This window comes from Urocitellus parryii, chromosome 4, assembly GCF_045843805.1.
Source record: "Urocitellus parryii isolate mUroPar1 chromosome 4, mUroPar1.hap1, whole genome shotgun sequence".
Classification (NCBI taxonomy): Eukaryota; Metazoa; Chordata; class Mammalia; order Rodentia; family Sciuridae; genus Urocitellus; species Urocitellus parryii.
Window position 1 is genome coordinate 110610758 of NC_135534.1, and position 13080 is coordinate 110623837.

At 37.3% G+C, this 13080-nt stretch overlaps 1 pseudogene; it reads right to left on the reverse strand.

Moving 5' to 3' along the window:
* Positions 1-7403: 7403 nt before the first annotated feature.
* Positions 7404-8347, reverse strand: LOC113192567 (olfactory receptor 8D1-like; annotated as a pseudogene).
* Between the last annotated feature and the right edge of the window lie 4733 nt (positions 8348-13080).

Consider the following 13080-nt stretch of genomic DNA (forward strand, 5'->3'; position numbering starts at 1 on the left):
CTAGGTTGGTTCCACAGTTTAGCTATTGTGAATGTGCTGCTATAAACATTGATGGGACTGTGTCCCTGTACTATGCTGTTTTTATGTCCTTTGGGTTTAGACCAAGGAGAGGAATAGTTGGGTCAAATGGTAGTTCCATTCCCAATTTTCCAAGAAATATCCATATTGGCTGCACCAATGTGCAGTCCCACCAGCAATGTATGAGTGTACCTTTTCACCCACATTCTCCCAAATACTTATTGTTGTTTGTCTTCATAATAGCTGCCATTCTGACTGGAGTGAGATGAAATCCTACAGTAGTTTTGATTTGCATTTCTCTAACTGTGAGAGATGATGAACACTTTTTCATATATTTGTTGATTGATTGTATATCATCTGCTGAGTAGTGTCTGTTCAAGTCCTTGGCCCATTTATTGATTGGGTTATTTGTATTTTTGGTGCTTAGCTTTTTGAGTTCTTTATATACTCTAGAGATTAGTGGTCTATCTGATGTGTGAAGGGTAAATATTTGATCCCATGATGTAGGCTCTCTATTCACCTCACATTGTTTATTTTGCTGAGAAGAAACTTTTTAGTTTGAGTCCATTCCATTTACTGATTCTTGATTTTAATTCTTGTGCCACAGGAGTCTTATAAAGGAAGTTGGGACCTAATCACATGTGATGTTATTAGGGTCTACTTTTTCTTCTAATAGATGCAGGGTCTCTGATTTTATTCCTAGGTGCTTGATCCATTTTGAGTTGAGTTTTGTGCATGGTGAATGATAGGGGTTTAGTTTCATTTACTTGCATATGGATTTCCAGTTTTCCCAGCACCATTTGTTAAACAGGCTATCTTTTCTCCAATGCATGTTCATGACATTGTTGTCTTATATAAGATAATTATATTTTTGTGGGTTCATCTCTGCATCCTCTATTCTGTACCTTTGGTCTACCAGACTGTTTTGATGCCAATACCATGCTGTTTTGTTACTATTGCTCTGTAGTATAGTTTAAGGTCTGGTATAGTGATGCCATCTGTTTCACTCTTCCTGTTAAGGATTGCTTTAGTTATTCTGTATTTCTTATTTTTCCAGATGTATTTCTGCTGCAGTCTGGCTGGGCACAAAATCACGAGCCACTCACAGCTTTGTAGATTCAAACAGCAATTCTTTATTCCCGAACTCACACCGGCCCTCTACAAACACGTTCTGGGGAAATCCATGTTCTCTAAAATTCCCGTACTCCACCAGGCTTTGAATCCCAAATACTTTCTGAATTCCACGAGAACTCAACGGGAACTCAGGCAGCAGGATACGCCCTATTCCCAGCAGGAATAATCTTAAACCTGAACGCCCTAAACCCAAGGAGCGGGATACTCCCTAAAACCTGATCCACCCTAATCCAGTAGGATCCTCCTTAAACTCGGATCCACCCTGGTCCTTTAGCAGGGTCACCTTTCTCAAACATACATGCAATGTCACTTCAAATGTCCATTTCCACGAGTCCTTCCTCTAAGCAACATGGGGTACGGTGGCATGGAAATTTCGATGTGTCATTCCTACTTGGCAATGGCCCTCAGCATATTTCATGATTGCTTTTTCTATTCTATGAGAAATATCATTGGGATTTTAATTGGAATTGCATTAAATCTGTATAGTGTTTTGGAAGTATGGTAATTTTGATAATATTAAATCTGCCTATCCAAGAGCAAGGTAGATCTTTCCATCTTCCCATCTTCTGTGATTTCTTTCTTTAGGATTCTGTAATTTTCATTAAATAGATCTTTTACCTCTTTCATTAAGTTGATTCCCAAGTACTTTATTTTTTTTTTTTGAGTCTATTGTAAATGGGTTAGTTTTCCTCATTTCCATTTCTGATGATTTGTCATTGATATACAGAAATGCATTTGATTAATCGCTATTGATTTTATATATAGTTCCTGAATTATTTTACTAGTTCTAGAAGTTTTTTGGTGGAACTTTTAGGGTCTTCTAGGTATAGAATCATATCCTGAGCAAATAGTGCCAATTTGCATTCTTCTTTTCCTATGTACATCCATTTAATTTCTTTCATCTGTCTACTTGCTCTGGCCAGTGTTTCAAGAACTATGTTAAGTAGAAGTGGTGAAAGAGGGAATCTGTGTCTTGTTCCAGTTTTTAGGGGGAATGTTTTCAATTTTTCTCCATTTAGAATGATGTTGGCCTGGGGTTTAGCATAGATAGTCTTTATGATGTTGAGATATGTTTCTGTTATCCCTAATTTTTCTAGTGTTTTGAACATAAATGGGTGTTGTATTTTGTCAAATGCTTTTTCTACACCTATTGAGATGATCATATGATTCTTATCTTTAAGTCTATTGATGTGATGAATTACATTTATTGATTTCTGTATGTTGAATCATCCTTGTATCCCTGGGATGAATCCCACTTGATCATGGTGCACAATCTTTTTGAAATGTTTTTGTATTCAATTTGCCAGAATTTTATTGAGAAGTTTTACGTCTATGTTCATTAGAGATATTGGTCTGAATTTTTCTTTTTTGGTGTGTCTTTGCCTGGTTTTGGGATCAGGGTGATATTGGCCTCATAGAATGAGTTTGGAAGTTGCCTCTTTTTCTATTTCCTGAAATAAAGTGATGAGTATTGGTATTAGTTCTTCTTTAAAGGTCTTGTAGAACTGGGCTGTGTATCTATGTGGTCCTGGACTTTTCTTGGTTGGTAGACTTCTGATGGCATCTTCTATTTTGTCACTTGATATTGATGTGTTTAAATTGTGTATATCTTCCTGACTCAATCTGGGCAAATTGTATGACTTAAGAAATTTATCGGGCTGGGGATGTGGCTCAAGCGGTAGCGCGCTCGCCTGGCATGCGTGCGGCCCGGGTTCGATCCTCAGCACCACATACCAACAAAGATGTTGTGTCCGCCGAGAACTAAAAAATAAATATTAAAAATTCTCTCTCTCTCTCTCTCTCCTCTCTCACTCTCTCTTTAAAAAAAAAAAAAAAAAAAAAAAAAGAAATTTATCAATGCCTTCAATGTGTTCTATTTTATTGGTGTATAACTTTTCAAAATAATTTCTAGTTATCTTGTTTATTTCTGTAGTGTCTGTAGTGATATTTTCGTTTGCATTATGTATGTTAGTAATTTGAGTCTTCTCTCTCCTTCTCTTCATTAGAATGGCTAAGGCTCTGTCAATTTTATTTACTTTTACAAAGAACCAACTTTTTGTCTATCAATTTTTTCAATTGTTTCTTTGGTTTCAATTTTATTGATTTCAGCTCTGATTTAAATTATTTCCTGTCTTCTGCTGCCTTTGGTGTAGATTTGTTCTTCTTTTTCTGGGGCTTTGAGATGTAATGTTAAGTCATTTATTTGTTGACTTTTTCTTCTTTTGAGGAATGAACTCCATGCAATGAACTTTCCTTTTAGAACTGTTTTCATAGTGTCCCAAATTTTGATATGTTGTATCTGTGTTCTCATTTACCTCTAAAATTTTTTTAACCTCCTCCTTGATGTCTTCTGTAACCCATTGTTCATTCAGTAGCATGTTAGACTCCAGGTGTTAGAGTAGCTTTTATTTCTTATTTTATTGTTGATTTCTAATTTCATTCCATTATGATCTGATAGAATGCAGAGTAGTATCTCTACATTTTTGTATTTGTTAAGATTTGCTTTGTGGCATAATATATGGTCTATTTTAGAGAAGAATTCATGTGCTGCTGAGAAAAAAAGTGTATTTGCTTGTTGAAGGATGAAATATTGTATATATTTCAGTTAAGTCTAAGTTACTGATTGTGTTATTGAGTTCTACAGTTTCTTTTTCAGCTTTTGTTTGGAATATCTATCCTTTCACGAAAGAGGTGTGTTAAAGTCACCCCAAATAATTGAGTTGTGATCTATTTGACTCTTGAACTTGAGAAGAGTTTGTTCAATGAAAATAGACACTCCATTTTGTGGGGCATATATATTTATAATTGTTACATCTTGTTGGTGTATGGTTCCCTTGAGCAGTATGTAGTGTCCTTCTTTACCCTTTTTGATTGACTTTAGCTTGATTTACTTTATTTGATATGAGGATGGAAACCCCTGCTTGCTTCCACAGTCCATGTAAATGGTATGGTTTTTCCCAACCCTTTGCCTTCAGTCTGTGGATGTCTTTTCCTATGAAATGAGTCTCTTGGAGGCAGTATATTGTTGGGTCTTTTTTTAAATCTAATCTGCTAGTCTATGTCTTTTGATTGGTGAATTTAGGTCATTTACATTCAGGGTTATTATTGAGACATGATATGTATTCCCAGCCATTTTTGTTTATTTTTAATATTGAACATGACTTGGTTTCTCCTCTGATTAGATTTTCCTTTATTGTAATTCCTCCTGCTGCTGATTTTCATCATTGTTTTTTTATTTTGTTTTCATGGAATATTTTGCTGAGGATGTTCTGTAGTGCAGGCTTTCTAGTTGTAAATTCTTTAAACTTTTGTTTATCATGGAAGGTTTTATTTCATCATCAAATCTAAAGCTTAGTTTTGCTGGATATAAGATTCTATGTTGGCATTCATTTTCTTTCAGAGCTTGGTATATGTTGTTCCATGATCACCTGACTTTGAGGTCTGGGTTGAAAATTTGCTGAGATACGAATTGATCTCCCCCCATATGTGATCTTATTCCTCTCTCTTGCGGCTTTTAAGATTTTATCCTTATTCTGTATGCTAGGTATTTTCATTATAATGTGCCTTGGTGTGAATCTGTTCTAGTTTTGTACATTTGCTGCCCTGTAAACCTCTTGTATTTGTTTTTCCAATTCATTCTTCATGCTTGGGAAATTTTCTAATATTATCTCATTGAAGAGAGTGTGCACTCTTTTGGTTTGAAAGTCTGTGCCTTTATCTATCTCAATAACTCTTAGATTTGGTCTTTATATGCTGTCTCATAATTCTCAGATGTTTTGTTCATGGTTTCTAACTTTCTTCACTGTGTGATCAACTTTATTTTCCAGATTGTATATTTTGTCTTTATTATCTGACGTTCTTTCTTCCAAGTGATCTAGTTTATTGGTTATGCTTTCTATTACATAGTTCTTAATACATCATATTACACGGTTTGATTCAAGTGGATTATGAACTCCCGCTTTTACCCCGTATACAAATTGCTGTATCACATCAGTTACCCTTCCATTGATTGACATATTGCCTTTCTAGTGTCTGATGTATTCTGCTGTCTGTCCTATTCTCTACTATCCCCCCTCCCCTCCCCTCCCCTCCCCTCCCCTTTTCTCTCTCTACCCCTTCTACTGTAAATCATTTCTTCCATTTGTATTATCTTGTCTTACCCCTCCTTTCCTCTTATATGACATTTTGTATAACCCTGAGGATCGCCTTCCATTTCCATGCAATTTCCCTTCTCACTCCCTTTCCCTCCCACCTCTCATCCCTGTTTAATGTAAATATTCTTCTCAAGCTCTTCGTCCCTACCCTGTCCTTGTTAACTCCCCTTATATCAAAGGAGTCATTTGGTATTTGTTTTTTAAAGATTGACTAGCTTCACTTAGCATAATCTGCTCTAATGCCATCCATTTCTGACTTTTTTTTTTCAGAGTCTCTATCTCTTTCTTGAAGTAATCTTTTGATACCTGTATGCTCTCTTATTTCTTCATTGGGGTGATTAATTTTTGCCTGTATTTGCTCATTTAGATCATTCTTTATGAAAATCATTCAGATAATTTTGATTATGAACCTTCTGAACTCATTCTCTGACATTTTATCAACTTTGCTATCCATGGGTTCTGTTATTATAGTATCCTGGTTTGTTTGGGGCATTTTCCTTTCTTATTTTTTTCATGTTGTCTATGGGTCTTCCTTTCTTGCAGCATGAATCTGAGATATCACATTTTCTACCCTATATTCTTATAGTACCCATGAGGACTGTCTGTACCTCACCTTGATGTTGGACTTCCAGACCCTGCTGGTATCCCTCAATGTATGTTATTGCATCTAAAAGTGGTGGCAGTGATAGCCGAGGTTACTCGAGATAAAAGTTGAGGTGCCCCAAGACGGAAGCAATGTCTTACAGAGATGGGGCTGAAAGGGTGGGCCTAACACTCTATTTGCTATGAGATACAGCTGCTTATTGGCCCTTTCTGCTGTCAAAAAGTGAGGTGCTACTGTGTAGGGAAGACTATGGTGGTGACTGCAGTGTCCCAAGATGGAAGTGGGTTAGGCTTAGTCTCCAGGTGTGGGGTGGGGAGTGAACTCAAATCTACCCTGCATCTGGGTCCTGGGAAAGTCAGAATGGGTGGATCTAGTCTGCTGGTTGGAAGAGGCGGTTCTGTGCTGGAGGCTGGGCTCCAGGGAGTGTCTGCTGGTGGAGGGAGCCTGGATCTCTTGCAGGCTGGTGTGGGTGGATCTGGGCCACTGGGCTTGACCTCCCACAGTAGTCTGCTGGTTGGAAGGTGCAGTCCTGTGCCAGAGGCTGGGCTTGGGTGGGTGCTTGCTGGTGGAGGGGTGGACCCAGGCCTACAGTGAGCCTGCTTCCCAAGCAGGCTGGTTTGGGCAGATCTCTCTTCTCTTTCTTATTTTGAAAAATGTATAGCCTAGAGAAAAGTTGCAAGAATAGAACAATAAGTATATTCTTACCCTGGATTCACTGGTGATTTTTTTCCATGGTTACTTCAGTGTTCTTTCCCCATAGTACACTGCATGCTCACCCACATAGGTACATACACACACACACACACACACACACCACAGATATCCTCATGTACACATATTTTTTATCATTTAAGAGATAATTACAAATCATGAAGTTTCTTTAATATACTTTAGCACATATCCTCTAAAAATGAAGACATTCTTCTAGGTAACCACTATATAATTACACCACTAGGAAATTTCAACACTGGTGCAATTCTATTGAATGTATAATTCACATTCAAATGTCATCAGTTGCTCTAATGATATGTGTTATTAGTTCTTTCTGTTTTACTTTTACCTTAGATCTAACATAACAGTTTTCATTTTCCTTTAGTATATGTAAATTTAGAATTGTTTCTCAACTGCCTTCTTTTATGATATTCAGATTTTAAAAACATAAACTAGCTCTTTTACAGATTACCTTTAAGGTTTGATTTGTCCTTTTTCCCATGAATATTAGATTCAGATTACTATACTATATTACATTAGTTATAGAAATATATACAATGGGTAAGAGAAAGACTAGGGAGAGTGAAAAATCACTGGGAGTTGGAAGTAGGGACAATAAAAGGGAAAATGAGGATCATCAAAAATAAACTATTTAGATATTTTGGTTTAATATTGAAACAGGTTATTCTTATAAACAAGCAAAAATTAAGATAAAATCTATGTTCAAAATTGTCTTATAAAAATACATTATTTTATACACAGATCTGGAGATCATCCACCATTCAAAATTTGTTAAATGCTTCCTTGACATCCTTGTTCCTAAGACTATAAATGAGGGGGTTAAGCATGGGAATCACTGTGGTATAGAACACAGAGACCACCTTCTCCTGAGTTGTGTCACTGGTATTTAGTTTAAAATACATGAAGATAATGGAGCCACAGAAGATCCCAACAGCTTCAAGATGGGTGTTGCTGGTACTGAAGGCTTTGGAACTTCCCTCAGCTGAGCATATACGCAGGATGTTGGAAAGGACGAAGGCATAAGAGATAACGATGGCTAGAGTACATGCAAATACATTAAATGCAACCAAAACCATCATCAGAGGCTCCTTGGTGTAGTCTCTTGAGCAAGATATACTTAGAAGAGGGAGGATGTCACAGAAGTAATGGAGGATGATGTTAGTTCCACAAAAAAAGTGACTAGATACATTGCTGGTATGAACTAAAGCCCCAAATGCCCTCATGAAATACACACTGGTGACCAGTAGCAGACAGACTCTGTGGCACATGGTGACACTGTAGAGTAAGTGGTTACAGGCGGCAACTTAGCAATCATACACCATGGCAGTCATCTTGGAGAAGTCATCAATACCAAAGAAGCAGAATACAAAGAGATGCACCATACACTCAGTAAAGAGCATAAAATTCTTCTCTGACACAAAGTTCACCAACATTTTAGGGATTATGACAGAGGAGTAGCAGAGATCTATGAAGGACAAGTTACTGAGAAAATAATATAATACATGGAGGTGTGAAGCTGAGAGCTGATCCTGATTAAAATGACCAAGCCCAAGTTTCCCAACACTGAGACCACGTAGATCAATAGAAACAGAAGGAAGAGAGGGAACTGGATCCCTGGGATATCTGTTAGTCCCTCCAGACAGATACAGTTGCTGTGCTCATTCTTCTCCCTATTGTTATAGGTAGAGTGGCACAAGGGGGACATTCTCACTGGACAAATATTGTATGATATGATATGTCTAGATATACTTTTTGCTTGTTTGTTTGTTTGTACTTGTCCTTCTTATGATTCTTTGAGATTTAGGGTTTAGTGCTTTGATGTCCAAACTTGATTTTGGGAAATTATCAGTTATTGTAGCTTCTTTATTTGTTTCTTTTTCTGATATACACACACTATATATGGCATACTTTTTGAATCAAAATTCTTGGGTATTCTGTTCCCATTTTTCCATTTTATAAGCAATTATTAATTAATATCAGCTTCTTTTATTCAAGAACATATTTAAGAGATATTAAAATAAATATACTAAAAGATAATAATGTTTGTTTTATGAAGAAAACATCTTTATTTCTTTTTAACTACAAAAATAATGTCAAAATTGTTTCTGAACTTGATATTAATTCCCAATGGTAGGACTTGATGAATGCATTTCTCTTCCCGTACAGAAAAGAAATGAAGTTATAAAGGGGAACAAACCAATATCACAGTGTATCAGTGAGGTGTTTGTGGTTAGTAGGGGTTCAATTTTATGGATACTCCCTGAGGCATGAGTAAAGAGCCTCCCAGAATGGTTACTTGAGGAACTAGAAGATGGAGCATTCATACACAGGTTCCTGTTCCCATTAGGTTTGCCTTCAAATGAAGGAACACTCATTAATACTTTATTGGCTTCAGCATTGGTGGAGAAGTCCTCAAGACAAGTATAAAAATAAATGGTGCTCTTTATCTTTAAGATCAGGAATAAAGCCAGGCTCTCCTTTCTCAGCACTCCTGTTAGACATCGCACAGAGAGGCAACTAGCCAGTAATGAATGGGTGAGTAGGAAAAAGACAATGAAGGGTGACCAGAAACCATAGCGAGTCCTATCTGACAGAGGAACATAAGGAAGATGGGGCTTGGCATGTTAAATTATCCCCCAGCCATGATTACTTCACCATAAGAAAAAATATTGTTTCAAGAACATACTCCCCTTGAAAAAAATATTGTTTCAAGAACCACTCCATCAGGTGGCCTGAACCCTCCCTCATCATTAAAACTATCACAATCTCCAACATCCTGGCAACCTAAACATCAAGACACTCATGAAGGAAGCTTACTGAAGGCTATTCAAAAGGCACTTTACTGATTAAGGGATCAAAAGTTAATGCAAGAACAGGAGTACCCAATTTCCTTGAAATTTCCAACTCTGTGATCATAACACCTTCCTTTCTTGGAGAAAATCCATGCAGTTCCTATGCTATCAGTCAAAAATCAAAAGGTACACTTGAAAGTGACTCTCTGGAATCTTTCCTATCTTTCCCCTTAAAAAATGAAGTGCAGGGGGGGACACTCCATCCCTCTCCTCTATGAAAGGAGAATTTCCCTTTCTCTTTTTTCTCTCTTCTAACCAAACTCATGCCTGTTATATCATTTATCTATTCTTTGCAGGCAGACAACCCAGTCTAGCTAGCCAAGATCCAGACAGGCTCCATGGTTTTACTGCTGCAAATATAAGTTCTTTCACCTTTAGATTATATTTTTCTAGGTCAGATTTTGGCCCAGTTTTACTTAGTTATATGTAAATATGCTCATAATAACAAATAAGTTAATAGGAATTGGGGGCAAGCAGTTTGGATTTCCCTTTTAGGAATGTTAGGGATGATTGAGAGGTTCATGGTTATAGTCTGCTTAGTTTAAACAGGTTAAAAAGTCATCTGGGATGTGGGTGCCCTATAAGAAAAGCAAGAAGACATGAATACTGGAATGATATTGATACAATTAAATGCAGCAACATCCAAATATATGAATAAGTTATGATGATGACAATAGAGACCAGGAATTTTTTCCACCAGGAGGTGCCAGAGAACCATAAGCTAAAAAGTTGTTCCCATGACAAGGCCAGTGAGGCCGCAGCATCTATTTAGGAATAGAAATCTTTAAAGATTTTCCACATTGCCAGAGTTGTCAAGAACGAATTAGTCCCAAGCCAATCATTGGCCTATAAATTCATGATGTGTTGACATAGAGATACTGGGATACATCCTAATTTCTGAGAAGCGCTAGGCCATTTATCATAGGCATGGTTACATTGTTACCAATGTATTGGGGCTTTTTGATTTAGATGCCCTGTGGTGGGTGTAAGCCTTATATTTCCTTCCTGAATCTGAGAGTAACCATCTTTGGCATTGTGGTATAGATAGTGGAAGGTGAGGAGTAGTTAGGCTTAAATGTGTTTTAACAGCTGCAAAAATTTAAAGATTGGTTTGCTCTTGAGTGAGACTCTTTCCATGACCTGGCTGTGACAAATTCTCAGTTATAGGTCATAATATAACAGCTGCATTGGTGGTGGTTCATAAAGAGTATATCTCTTCCTCCTCTTCCTCAATTAAAAATTGTAATTTTACCCAGTCATTCCCTTGTAAAGAAGATACCCACCAAGGCAGCCCAGAAGTACTGGGAAGAGGCAATAGTACACATATACAGCAATTATCTTTCTGTAACCTAGTAGCATACTGTTGAGCCCAGTCTAGAAAATAGTTAATTTCAGTGGACTTATCTAAAATAATAAAGAATGAGATGAAGAAATATTTACATATCACCACTATCTTTGTGGAAGAGAAATTTTAGGTCTTCTAATGGAGTGCAGGAGTTTAGGGTACTGGGGATTGAGTTCAGGAACATTCAGCCACTGAGCCACATCCCCAGCCCTTTTTTTTTTTTTTTTTGTATTTCTTTAGAGACAGGGTCTAAATGAGATGCTTCATGCCTTGCTGTTGCTAAGGCTGGCTTTGAACTTGCCATCCTCCTACCTCAGTTTCCTGAGCCCTTGGGATTACAGGTATGTGCCACCATGCCTGGCCTCAGTTTCTTGAGAAGGAGAAATTTCCCTGTGAGTTGATCCAGGATGCCAACTTTTTAGCTGAGACTGGTGGTTCCAGTTCTCTTGTCCAAGCACTTTTACTGAAGATTGATAAAACCACATGGAAGGGCCCCTTATAGACTGGATCAAAATTTGGAGAATTTGAAGGTATTGTCTTGACCATATTAAGATCCCCATGATCATAGAAGTGCACAGTTCATATGTGGAATATCTACAGATTTCTGCTTGAAATTTAGCTAGCTTTGTGATAGGGGCAGTTTTATGTCCTTTGAGAATATTATTTGCAGTTTTACATTCTTTGAGAATATTATTTTTTAGGAATGTGCCACAGTCTGGCTGGGCACAATCAGGAGCCACTTTCAAAAGAAATGAACTTTATTTTTAGAACCACACACGCCAAACAAAACTGCTTCTCAGGAAAAACCTTCAGAGCCCAACTGCTACCACCGGCTTCCCACAAGCCTCTCAACCTCTCCCACTCCTCCTGCTCTTGAGGCCGATTGGTTGGGTCGCATGGGTGGAGTCAAAAAAGTCCCCCAATGAGCAGCTTTGTAGTCTGAAAGGGCGGGGAAACAGCCCAATGAGCATCACCGCAGAGGAGCCAATCAGCTACAAGTTGCTGGGGCCGCTGTGAGCCAATCATCAGCTGGCAGTCTGAAAGTTTGCTGGGGCCCCTTGGGCTGTGGCTCTCAACATCTCCCCCTCTCTGTTTAAACAAATACGAGTAGATCAACTCAAATCACTTAACGACTTTCAAAAGTTATTAGGAGACATAAATTGGATAAGGCCTTACCTAGGTATACCAACAGGAGAGTTGGGACCTTTATTTGATATCCTAAAAGGTCCATCAGATCCAAATTCACCCCGAATGTTAATGCCTGAAGCAAGAAAGGCATTAAAAATCATTGAAATATATATGGAAAATATGCATTTGGATAGAATTGATATAAGTTTGCCTTTATTATTTATTGCACTACCAACAAAAAATATTCCTACAGGAGTATTTTGGCAAGAAGGTCCATTATTATGGATACATTTATCTTATTCTCCTAACACTATTCTTACTAGGTATCCTGAGGCTGTAGGACAATTAATACTCAAAGGAATAAAAGCAGCAAAGGGAGTGTTTGGAATTTCTCACAATAAAATTATTACTCCATATACTATGAATCAAATTGATGAGTTAGCTAATGAGTTAAATACTTGGGCAATAATCATGTGCAAATCTAATGTTTCATTTGATAACCACTTACCATCTAATCCTTTATTGTCTTTTTGATCATCGCATCCTGTAATTTTTCCAAAAATGACAAGAAAAATACCTATCATGAATTCTCCAAATATATTCACTGATGGGTCAAATAATGGTACAGCAGCAATAGTTACACCTGATCAAACTTTTACATTTTTAGAACCCAAACAACCAGCTCAAATGGTAGAGCTTAATTACAAGCTTTTGTGATGTTTAAAGATTCTCTATTTAATTTATTTTCCGATAGTCAGTGTATAGTTAATGCTATAGTATCCCTTGAAGATGCTGGTAGGATTTCCCCTTCCTCTACTGTTTTCTCTTTGCTTTCCACTATACAAAGTCTAATCTGGGACAGAAAAGATCCATTCTTTATAGGACATATCAGGGCACATACAGGATTGCCTGGAGCCCTTAGTTTGGGCAATGATTTAGCAGATAAAACTACACATGACATACATATTTTCTCTACACTAGAAGAAGCAACAAATTTTCATAAAAAGTTCCATGTCAATGCTAATACTTTACAAAAGTATTTTAAAATAACTAAGGAACAAGCTAGACAAATAATAAAACAATGTCAAAATTGTGTGACCTTTTTACCACAAG